The sequence below is a fragment of the Episyrphus balteatus genome, chromosome 4, assembly GCF_945859705.1.
Source record: "Episyrphus balteatus chromosome 4, idEpiBalt1.1, whole genome shotgun sequence".
In the NCBI taxonomy this organism is placed as follows: Eukaryota; Metazoa; Arthropoda; class Insecta; order Diptera; family Syrphidae; genus Episyrphus; species Episyrphus balteatus.
In genome coordinates this window covers 64,782,778-64,795,811 of record NC_079137.1, presented here as the reverse complement: position 1 = coordinate 64,795,811, position 13,034 = coordinate 64,782,778, and the positions used below count along the sequence as shown (strand labels likewise).

The 13,034-nt window shown below is 29.9% G+C and overlaps 1 non-coding gene across 1 annotated transcript; it reads left to right on the top strand.

Annotated features, from left to right (window-relative positions):
* The first annotated feature begins 515 nt into the window (after positions 1-515).
* Trnam-cau (transfer RNA methionine (anticodon CAU)) lies at positions 516-587 on the top strand. Its single transcript has one exon. It is a non-coding gene; the product is annotated as a tRNA-Met (tRNA).
* Positions 588-13,034: the final 12,447 nt, after the last annotated feature.

Here is a 13,034-nt window from a genome sequence, read left to right as displayed (position 1 = left end):
TCGAGTTGGGGTCAACTTTCAACTTTAGCTTGCTTCTAGTTGAACATTAACATTTTTGAACAATATTTATTTCTTAATCCAACTATATATTTTTTTATGAATAACGTTTGAAACTCAACACAAAAAAGCTGAAAATCATGCAAAATTGCCACTCAATAGTTGGTTAAACGACACTAATAGGTATTTCTTTTTTACCCAAATTTTCGAATTTCTTGCGGTTGAAAAAGAGACGAAAAAATTATATTTTGCTTTATACAAACGTACATTTTCACAAAATTTTATCAAAACCCAACAAATATTAATTTAATCAATATTTTTGAGGTTATGAAAAAAATGGTTATGAAAAATTCGTTTTTATTTTTTTTACCACGCCCCCTGTTTTTTTTTTTTTTTTTTCTTTAAGTAATTCAATCATTTTTTTTCCTTATCTATACCTACACAATTAATTCTAAATTTTTTCATCATCCATTTCCTGCTGCTTGGTTCCTATAGAATTATCTAAACTCATCAATGCAAGCAGAGTGGCGCAGTGGAAGCGTGCTGGGCCCATAACCCAGAGGTCCGAGGATCGAAACCTTGTTCTGCTAATCATGAGTTTTTTTTTTATATTTTTTGTTTTATTTTATTAGTTGGCAGTGATTTGAAAAGTGAATGCTTGTTATGTTTGTTAATATTGATTTTTTGTAATTTTTTTGAGTAGGTATTACAAGTAAACTTCTTGGTTATAAAATTGATTTTTAGAAATATGACATTGATTGGTTTTAAACTATTTTTAATTGCTTTGGGATACCTATTATATCGCTTCAAACTTGATTTTTAAAATTTCGGAATTTTCATTAATGCCTAGTATGCTGCTGAAGAGGAAAAAAAAATCTCAAACTCTGTACCATTGTTCGCCAAAATTATTTTCATATCAAAAGATTGATTTTATACTCCTAAACTAAACCATTGTACACAATATTTTTATTTTAAAAATGCACCTACTAATACCGTGTTATATGATAAAATGTGTGCATCTTCGAGCTGAAATGGAAGATCTAGCTCTACCTTGATTTCGAAATTTGAATTTACCTTCTATCGGGCAGAATTAGATACCTAACCTTATTACTAGTAAAAAAATATCTTTAAAAATTATTGGATCCTAGAAAAAACTATTTCAGACTTGGATTTGGAAATTATTTAAGCTTAGTGTTGCAATACATAGTTTTTTTTTAGCAAAAATTATTCCTTAAGAAAGACTGAAAAAGTCAGGAATTTTATGATATTTTTTGTCTGAAAGCTTGGGATGTTCATTGAGCCAAGGCTATAAAAAACTGTGCCAGGAATCAGAACCTACTAACAGACATCTTCTGTCGATAAAGTTACTATAGACTGATTTTCGATTGTGTATTATCCGTTAGTCCTTGAGATTTGGGTTAGCTATGATTTTCAAATTCTTCATCGAAGGCTGAATTTTAGTCAATCCTTGAGTAGATGAGTGAGTAAGACGTTGTGTAAAATTCGTATTTAATTTAAATGTCACTCCGCCAATTTATTAAAGCCGATTCAACAAAATTGAAGCTTAAAGCTTACATAATAGAAGCTCACAATGATTAATTAAAATGTTAGATTCTACATAATTGTGTTCAACTCAAATTACTTACTCCTAAATCTAAGGCATAATTTTCATCACTGAGAAATTGCAGTAATTTAAAATTAAAATATGTTCATTGGAATGTTCCAAGAATGTATTTTCAACCCAACACTCATAGAGAATAGAAGTATACACATATACTGTCAGTCAAGTCAGTGTCAGCATTAAAATTTAACGGGAAATGGGGTTAGGATAGGATATGATATAACACAGCTCAGACATTCTCGTTACTATCCTACCTCAACAAAAGGAATTTGCTTATAGAATGAGATAATAGACATTCAAGGATCTCGTCGACTATACAACATGTCTCGTATCGTTGTATCCTCTTTCCTAAATTATACAATAAGGATTTTCATTGAGAATCTCCTTGGGCTTGAATTAATACCATGTCTTGTCTGTATGTTACAGTAGGTATATGAAATTCACATCATTTACATACACCTTCCCACGCACGTCAAATTCTCATTTTGCTTATAGATCCTGTCAGTGTGTTGGTATACAAGGAAAATTTAATAGAAAGACAGCTCCGCGGAAAAGGACGAGGTTAATTCGATTATCTTGGCAGCATGCATGTGAAGTAGGTACTTTGATTGTCTTTTTTTTTTTTTGTTCCTTTTTTAGCCCATTATGATTAAGCCATTATGGCAATAATTTAATTTGCATATATGGCAAAAGCAACGTGTGCAAAAGAACATCCATTGTCTTTTTATATGCCACACAGTCATTTTTCAGAGAAAGAAGGAAATAAAAAAAAAAAAAAAAAAATAAGGACGAGGCACAAGGGAATTTCCCCAGAAATCCTTGCTAGATGACAGTTGATGAATTGTATGGAATAAAAAATGTGTGTTGGATTTTTGGTTAACGCGGTTTGTCATGTTGGAAGTAAAGAGAATACTTAACTTAATGTTTATGGATGAAAAAAAAAAATATATTTAATGGGTTAAGGACTTGATTTAAAATAGGCTTTTTCCATATAAATTTTGTATGGAAATTTTTTTTTTTTAAGCACTGATTTGGTTCGGTAAAAAAGGAAATTAAATAATTCAATGGAATAAAATTGGCGTTAAGGAAATCCGATAAAATTTAATAATATTAAGGAAAATAAGTTAAAAAATGGGAAATTTTTTAACTTAAAGAGGAATGTCCTATACATTCTATTTTATTCAAGATAAAATGACATTTAACCCTCTGTCGGCACACGGGTGCGAATTTGGCAGGATGACAATTAAAAGTGGTCACAAAAAAGTGTCTGTATAAGGGTGAAAATACATTTTTTTGAATTGTGAATGCAATATTCGAATTTCTCGGAATATTCTACATCAATTTCATATATGATACTCTATAAAATAGTGAGATCGAAAAAAGTTCTAGCGACATGAAAAAGTATAAACCAAATTCGCAAAAAAGAGGTGTGTTTACAGAGGGTTAATTACGTAGGTATTTAACCAAGAAATTAACATGTTTTTCAACTTCGAATAAAATAATAAAAATGTTTTTTTCTTAGAATATTTTATTTTCTAAAAGATTGGCCACGACAGGACAATTTTCAAATCTCATAAAATTTTTAACTTTAAATCATAAAAAAAAAAAACAGAAATCATGGCTGAATTTTGTGAAAGTTTAACAAATCTACAATATTTTGAAAAGAATTCAAGAGTTTTTTGAAGTAAATTAATGAGTTTTCATGTCTCGTTGACTTGAAAAATCAACCCTATGAAGAAATTAATTTTAACTAAACGTCATCGTCAGAATTATATTTTTTGGTAAGATCTATTAAAAGAAATGAAATTTAGTTTTAGAATTTGGGATTAGGTTTTTTGATTTCTATTTGTTTTTTCATATTTTACTTGAAATTTTAAAAACGAAATTAAATTGGTCTCAGTCAAAATGAAAAAAAGTTACTAAAACATTTTATTTTACATGTCAAGTGTAGGTATGTACAAATGAAAAAAGTCCTTTTATACTCTCATAGCAAAGTTTTTATAACAACTTTTGATACTTTTATTTGTCCATGTCCATTCATATATATTTTATTTGACATTTGTCTGGCTACATTGCCATTACATGAATATAAATAAAAAAAAAGGATTGAGAGAGAACATAGAATGAAAACATTGGCTTAGACAGAAATAGTATTTTCCTTTCTCCTTTTTTTTTTCATTTTCTTTAAATGTCCTGCAGCTTAAAAATGTCAAGTTGTATTTTTTTTTTATATTTCATTTAAATTTGTTCAACTCTTGAATTGTTTCTTTTGTGTGGGATTAGTTGACAAGGATTCGTTGTAATGAAAAGTTATGAATCAAAAAATATATAAAAAAAAGTATTTTTAAGTTTTCTTTTATTAAAGAAAAACATTCCAGACTATTTTGGTCGTAATTGCTTTTTAAGGTAAAACTTGTTTAAAATTTTTAAATAACAAATTATAGAAGTTTTATAAGAGGTTAAGAACTTCAAAATGATAAATCCCATTGAATTTATTTTGGTAAGAAATTTGTTACTATGTCATTTCGAAAGAGAGTTCAATAATTCGAAGTAAAATAAAATAGTTTTTTTCTTTTTAATTCAGAAAGTTGTTTTCGAAAAGAAATTGTATTTAGTATATTTTAAAGTTCTTATGAATTTACATTTACCTATCGCATTCGTTGGTTACTTTTATTATTCTTCTAATTTATTTAAAAGGATTTGTTTTAGATATTTCTGGCTTAAAAAATTACATGTCTGCAAAAGAAATTTTAGAAATTTTTAAATTGTTACAAATATATTTTTTTAAACTGTTTTAAGCTAGTTTTTCCTAGAAGATTTAGAGAGCAGTTTAGATATGTGTTAGTGTCGAAATAAAGCGAGAGTGTATAGTTTTTTTGTGATAAATTTTTGATAATCTCCAATTTGTTGGTTCTATTGCTATAAATTATTAAACTGAATGTCTCAAGAATATTGTGCCAAAATTTTGAGTCCATTGGAGAAAAACTAAAGTCATGAGTATTTTTATAATTAGAGGTTTCACAGCTGAAACGGACCAAGTAAAAAAAAAATTCCAAATCTAGTGCCAAATTCTCCCCAAGATGTTTGACTCTACTAACGTCTTTCTTTAGTTTGATCCGAAAAAAAATATTCACCATAAGATTTAATGGAATCGTATTTTTTACTTTAACTCGTTATATCTCCAAATTAACTTTTTGTGACTTGGTTCAATTCAGCTCTTAGCCCTTCGATTTACTTATGAATGTTTTCAAAGTCGGAATCCCCTCATAGCTTCAAAACTACTGCACCGATCCTTTTGAAATATGGAACACAATTCGCTAAAAATAGCGCTTTTCCCTTTAAAGTGTTCTATATAAAAGTGAAATATTTCAAAAAACTCTCGCGGGGTTACCTGGGGAAAAACTATTATTAAACAAATGCATTTTTATTTTTTTATTTTGGATGATCCAACAACATGTTATAAGCAGGCCCGTAGCCAGGGGGGGAATTGAGGGGCAATGTCCTACCTTAAATTTAAAATGCCCTACCTTAAAAATGCCCTACCTTGAAAAATGCCTTACATTAAGAAAGGCCTTATCTTGAAAAATGCCCTACCTTCGAAAATACCCTTCTTATAAAATGGATTGCTTCAAAAATGCTCCAACTTAAAAAATTCCCTGTCTCAAAAATGCCCTACCTTACAATATGCCCTACTTATGAAAATGTCATATTTTAAAAAATGTTTTAGCTTTAAAAAAATGACCCCAACTTCAAAAAGGCTGCACTTATGAAAATGCCCTACCTTTCGAAAGAGCTCTAGCTTTAATAATGCCCAGCTTATAAAGATGCCGTTCCTTCAAAACTACTCTTTAAAAATTCCCTGCCTTAATAATTTTGCGGCTAACTTTCATTTTATTTTATAAACAATTTGTTGAATTATTTCGTTTTTGTGACAAAAACGAACATTTTTTTAAAGTTTACTTTAGTGACGACTTAGTACGTTTTTCCGAACATAGTTAAGAGGCCTACTTTCTTAACTCAATGTCAATAAACCTCCAAAGTCGGAATTTAGGGCAAACAAAAACAATAGGGGTATTCTCGATTTCATGCAAATGGCCTTGTATCGTTGCAAAAGTGCAAAAGTGTAACATTTTCTCACACTAAAACAACCAAATATACAGACTACAACTTTTTTTAAACTTTTATACATTTGCTATACCCTAACCCTATTGCAAAAAAAAAAACAAAAATACAATGGTTTAAAATTTGTCTATGTAGGTAGTTGAAGTAGTAGAAAAACAAAATTTAGCAATTTTACACTTTTTTTTTGCACCGGATCGTGAGAATACCCTTAATTTTTTTCCCTTCGTTCGGAAAACAGAAATTGCAAAAGTCTTAGCGCTGTCAATTTCCATTTCAGGAACATATAATACAAGAGTGGTTTTGACCTTGTAACCTTGTAAGATCAAGAATTTCAAGAACATTGTTTTCAACTACATATTTTCAACTTTGTTATCGATTTAAGCCATACACCATTAAAAGAACATGTAATTTTTAATTTTTATACTATAATTATTCTATATTTTAAAATTCAACGAGGTACTTTTTATTAGAATAGGTTGAAAACTGACTGAGAAAAAAAATGTAAGCGGTTGCCAATGCCCTACCTGATAAGACCGTTGCCCTACCTTAAAATCAATCTGGCTACGGGCCTGGTTATAAGGGCAGGGGCAGTTTAGAAGCAAGACTTGTACTTGAAAGTATTCCAAGGCCTGGAAACCTGGAATGTGTATGTAGGTACTTTAAGTATAGAAAGCGATGAGTACCTATTAGGCTCTATTCTTTTCATCACATTTTGATCTTGATTAAAAGTATTTTCTTCTAAATGGAATCACTTCTTCTTCGCCTTGATTTTCCTGAAAATTTAAAAAATCCTTTTTCTTCCAGTCGTGCTCTTTAGTTAAGATTGACTCCAAGAGTAAAGGCAACAGTTAAAAACAGATGTGTCGACTTAATCATAAAATTTAAAAATGTTATTTCCCTCTTAAAACCAAATTTCAATAAATTAAAACAACCATGAAAAGAGTAATTCAGTGGAATCAGGCAGCGGGTGTCCATGTCAATATGAGCAAGGTTATTTTGTCAACACTCTGTAAATCATGTATATCTGATTGTAATTCAATTTGAATCTAACGAAAGTCACACACAGCTCTTATGTATCCATCTAATTACTGGCGAGTGACTTACTTTAATATACAACTCGTTATCTGATATCCTCTCTCACGCAATCAGTGCCATAAATTAGTATTCACTCAGGCAAGGAGAGAGGGACGCGTAATACCTACAAAAATAATATATATATAACCACAACATCATGTTTAAGTAACATGTGTATGATGTTTTTGTTGGAAATACCTACGTTACCGTTAACTGTATCCTATACATTATTAAGTTTACCTTACCAACAATATTGTGTTGTTGTTGTTGGTGTCCCGTGATTGACTACAAGAGGGCACCTGGCTAACCAACTTCATCACGTGTGGAGTGTTTCGTTCCGTTCCTTCCGAGTGTGATTTATCATACATCAATCTGTTGCCACTCTACACGAAATGAACGGAACCAACGAACGAAAATATATATATAAAACACCATCACCATGATACCAATACCACCAACCTATAACAAGAACAACACTCCTCTCAACCTATAATAGCTTAGCTTCAGCTGCTCAGCTATTCGTGTTCACCGTTGAGTATAATTAGATTCTAAATTTGTTGCATAATTTTAGGAGGGTGTCTCCTTGATATAGTAGCTTAGTGAAGTACGTATAGCGCGTTTTTTCTCCATTTCGTCCTGTCGAATTTTAAATTATGGTGTGCATTTAATTTTGGCGAAGCTCGAAGAGAAAGTTGTGTCTTGTTGTGTGTGTATGTTAGTGGTAGGATAATGATGGTTTGAATTTGAATTAAAAATTACCCACAACGGGAAGAGAGTTTCTAAAATGTTATTAAAGGATATGGTATTAGTTAAGGAAATTACGTTAGACAATATGCTAAGAATATACATCCGGGTCTAGTAAGAAGCTTACTAACTTTAAAGCCTTTGAGAGTAGTTTTTTTTTTTTCCACAAAACTTTAAGATTTATTTAACAACAAGCAACAAAAAATACCGAAACTTAATACCCCGCCTTATTTCTGTCATGTTTGATATAAAAGGACTATTTGCAGTTAAATATGTCACAATTTGACAAATTGATGACAGTTGATACATGACAGACCCACTCATCAAGTGTGGTGACCATTTTGTGGCTTTACTACGAAACTAATTTAGTTAATTTATGGTAATTTACAGTTGAAAACGGTGTGAACTGCATAAACATAAAACAAACTCCCATATGTCCTTAAAGTCCATTTTGGTAAGCGAATAAACTTGTATCTACTACATACATATAAACTAATTGTAGTAGATAGTAGAGGATGAGAACTTGAGTTACGGCTAGTAATTACAGGTTCATGTTATATGAAAGGCAGTTAAAATAAATTTATTAAACTACGGATGGTATGTCATTCAAGAGTTTACAATAGTGTACTCTTGATTTAATGACAGTGACACATAAATTGTGAACGCCATAAAGTGTGTCTACATTTATATATAATTATAGGTTTGAAATAAGAAGGAGTAGGTATTTGTTCATTAAGAATTTATTATTGGCGACCGATATTTGTCAGGTGATTTCTAACAATTTTAAACTCATCAAAATCTTGTTCGAATTCTGGTATACCTTGAAATACGAACTGAAGACAAGTTCCAAGAGGTTTCTGGTAAGTATGCAATATTTTTTTTTTTCAATACACTACAAGAAAAATCATTGCATACATATGTACATTAGGGCGTTCGTTATTTTTGATTTCATTAAATCAAGCATGTTTCATTAAAACAAGCATAATATAATAATATAATAATAATAATAAAAATAAAATACAACCCAAAAAGAACATGCATGCCCTGACTGAACCCCTGGTCCTAGAAAATTGGTTTATACCTTTTTGAAAACGTTGTTTAATGTAGACAAGAACCTCATCAAAAATATTTGATTTAAGTCTAACTCTAAAAAAATAGCCTCATAAGTCAACACATACCTATTTCAAACGATAAAAAACTTTACCCTCTTGGGGCGCCATCTAGTGTCAAAATAAAAATCTGAAAAAATTAGGGGTTTTTTTGTTTGTATTTAGAAACAGATTTTCCACTTAGAAACTTGAATCTCGAAAAAAAAGAACGCCCTAATGTACATACAATGTTAATAGCAAACGTAGTGGCGTATTGAGTGGCCCCCGGGCTCAAGCCCTAACAGGCCTTCAAGATCATGTTATTTTTTAGCTGATTTCATCAGAATGTACATGATTAACTGAAACTTGTTCGTAAATCTTTTAGATTAAGAGGTAGCTCAGATGCTTGAGCCCTCTCCAAATTCTGAAGCGGCTTATTGTGTTTGTTTGAGTAAGAGCTTTAGCAGATGTTCAGGGTTGGGGTAGTTTTTTTTCGGATTTTATTCCAATTCGAATTCTTCAGATCATTTTTTTTAGTATTTTGACGTCGAATATATATCTCAGTTAAATTTTGCAAAACTTTTTATGCAATCTCAAAACGCTGTATTTTATCGTGTTAAGTATTTAGCTACTTACTTCTTTTCAAAAATAATATTTTTCTCAAAAATATTGGAAATAGAAATTTTTAATATCTCAAAATCTTAGTGATTAACATTATGTAACTAATGGTTCCTTTAAGCAAATTACAGTTTGCGCTTCTGATTTGGATTAAAAAAGCAACGTATTACGAAAAAATATATTTTTCGAATTAAACATCAAAATAATTTCATTGAAAACTATAGTTTTTGAGATTTTCTCGTTCTGCATTTCACTTTTAACGCATTCACTTCCCGAAAGTGAAATTATGTGTTCTGCATTTTTTCACTCATTTAGATTTTCTGATCGAATTCAATTCACTTTGTTTCTGTTCGTGAATGTGTTGCCTTTTTCAATGAATCTGCAATCAAAAATTATATTTTATTTGTTTGGTAATGTTTATTTGTTGACAAAGTTCGAACTTCATAAAATGTTTGGGACACAAGAACTTAAAAAAAAAAAAAAAAAACAATTGGTGTTGGTACTTTAAAAGTGAAAGGACCACACAGTAGTACGAGAAATGCTACTTTACCACTTTCAGTACTGCAGCACAGAGCCTCACTCCCGATCAAAAATGAATAAAAAGAGAAAACAATTTTTCGTACATTTACCCTATAAAAAATTTGTGAAAAATTTTCCAGCCCCTCAAAATTTTTTTCTGGATACGCCACTGTTTGAGTATTGCAAACAACAAAAATCTTAAAGTCGTCTTAAAAAAATTTCAAAATGCAAAAGTTCCAGATATAAAAATTTATTTGTTACCGCTGGCTGTTACCAAGCTTTTAATTGAATTATTTTTTAAAAATAATTTTCCGAACAATTATTCATTGATATTTCAAATTTCAATGTGGACGATTGCTCTTCAAACTTTTTCTATTAACTACCTTACCCAATACCGATAGCTCCATGAACATTTGTTTTCTATCTTTCAAAATAAGATCCATTTTGAATGGAACATCTGGTACAAAATTTGGTACATAATCGAGATTTGGTGTTAAATTTTCAAATTTATAATAAAAATTCAATTAAAAAAAAAAACAAATATTACTTTTTTAGAAAACCGAAAATAGATCTTAAACTTACTGCTGGAACGGGACATTTTGGCCATTTTCCTGCCCTCAGAGTCATGTCTTTGAACAATTGCAAATATATAACTGTTATATTTTTGTGAAATTCCTCACAAACATCCACATCCGGTGCCTTGAAGAGCAAATATTGTACTTTCTTTCGGATAAGATAAAATATTAAATCCAAACGAAAATCTTTAACCTCACTTTTCATTTGCATATAAAAATTAGCTCCAACAGATGGTGCAGGCTGGCTGAGTTTACATGATAAATTTGCTGCATATTTGGGATTATGTTTGCATTTGATATCAATTAGTTGAACTTTGAGACTTTTCTAAAAAATTAAAAAGAAATAAAATAATGTAAAAGACTCATATAGAAATGGTCGGTAGTTCACCGCTGCTACTAAATAACCGTATAACAAGCTAAGTAGAACAAAGAGAACTATTCGAAAATGTCGTCCTATTCTAGTGGTCATTTTAAACGAGACTGATGACTTCTAATTGTATACTAGTTATCATTATCAGTTTAAGTATTCAATGTTTGTTTGAAAATTGAATTGTAATTAGGTATTACATCAGGTATTATGATGATTGATAAGTTCATTGCTATGAATTGATACTTTTGTTCAAACCCTAATGTTTATGTTGTCTGATTTTATGGAACTTTTATAGTATCCATTCATGTTAATTTGAGTTCATCTACCATTTTTAAAGGTTATCCAAACATAATTAATAACTCAAAATTGGTTTTGTATGTGAATTAGGGTCTTTTAAGTTTTAGAAGAAGAAAATTAAATATACCTAATTTAATAATGTAGGTACGTGGTTCTTGAATTAAAAAAAAACAGTCGCTAGAATTGTTTAAAAAAAACTGTTCCTTATAAATAATTTTTTAATAATCTGAGCTACAGATTATATATTTTAAGGCCGATTCACTTCAAACCAGTGTTGTAAAATCTTTTTTTTTTTTAATGCATTTGTCTTATCTTACAAATTAAAAAGAAATATATATTTATTCCAAATAAAAAAATGCATCAAAACTATTTATTGCAATTCAAAATAGGTTGCATTAAAAAATGTTTATTGCCACTAAAAAATATTTGCATTAAATAGAAAATATTATTGCAAATAAAAAAATTTCTGCATTGAAAAAAAAAAAAATCAATGCAAAATGTATTATTAATTAATTAATTTTTTTTTTTTGTTAATATTCATCGAATTTCTTACAATTTTGGCCAATTGCAAAAACTGCGAAACTACTTAAGCACTTGTACAATTTTCGTAGAAATTAAAAATAAAATTAAAAAAAAAATGTTTTTGGATTTTTAAAAAAAATTTGAATTTTTTTTTTTTTTTTTGAAAAATCAAATTTTCGAAATAATTCGATTCGATGAGTGTTTACAAAATGGCATAAAAAATTATTTTTTTTTAAATAGCTGTAACGATTTTGAAAATTTTATTTTTAAAAATGCGTCTTAATATGTACATTAGAGTGTCCGCAAGAAATCGATTTTCGAAATTTGGTCGGGGGAACCCCATAAAATGTTCCGCCTTTGCAGATTTTTAGATAGCCAAAATTTAAGCTCGATTGGATAAGTCTAAATGGTGCCGACACTCGCTCAAAGTATCAAAAATCTCTGTTTTTTCACTGTTTTTCGAAGAAAATTAGCTCTAGCTCCCAAACAGATGGGGTTATCTTATATATGGGGTTATCTTTTATATATTAAATGAAAGGTAGTGTTATTACACATAATTCAGATTCAAAATTTGTTTAGTTTTACAAAAAAAAAAAATATTGTCATCAATTTAAATTTTCAGTACCTACCTCAAAAAGAGCTGAAGTGCAAACTCGATTTAAAATGAAACTTTTTTTACTGTTTTATTTAAAAAAAAAATCGAAACATTTAACAGATTTCTAAAAAACAAAATACTTAACATCGTGTTAAATTTCTTATACATAATTATTGAAGTAAATACTAAAAAATTTAATCAAGTGACTTACTTAAAGTAGTTTTGGAAGCATCAGGATATAATTTTCGGCACTCACTGACTACCTGAAGTACATATGGTTTTTGTTCCTCATCTTTAGTTAAAAGATTATTAAAATCGGTTATTAACTTGACTCCTCTTTCTGCCATGTCATTTACGACTTTAAGTGTTTTCACTTTCTTAAAGCCTTCTTTAAAATGGGGGTTTTCGGGCCAAAGATTTGGAGGTTCTTTGAGAAAACTTGTGTCTATTTTCAATCGGCCGAAAAAGTTCAATGTTTCTTTGTTCACAATATTTTTTAACCCTGCTGTGACAAATTGTTCAATTTCATGTGGATGTAGCTTTGGATTTACTATTCTGTTGGTTTCTGTTTCTCTGTTTTTTAAAATTATGTTGGCCATTTCTGATTTTTCGCCATCTGGTAAAGTTGGGTCAAAGAACGCCAGACCTACCAGCTCTGAACTCAAATACCATAAATGGTTTGAGAATTTAGCAAGAGCCTTCTCTGAAATGTCTTTGTCTATCTTGCGGTATTCAATGAAATCACGCAAAAGATCAAGATCTTGTTTAGGAGCCAGATAAGCTCTTGGGGCATTAAACCAAGCCTTGCAGTAAATTTTTACGATGAAAACGCAGATATCACCGAGAGCGTTACGTTCCTCGTTACTCATTTTAAACTGGCTTCGAAACATGA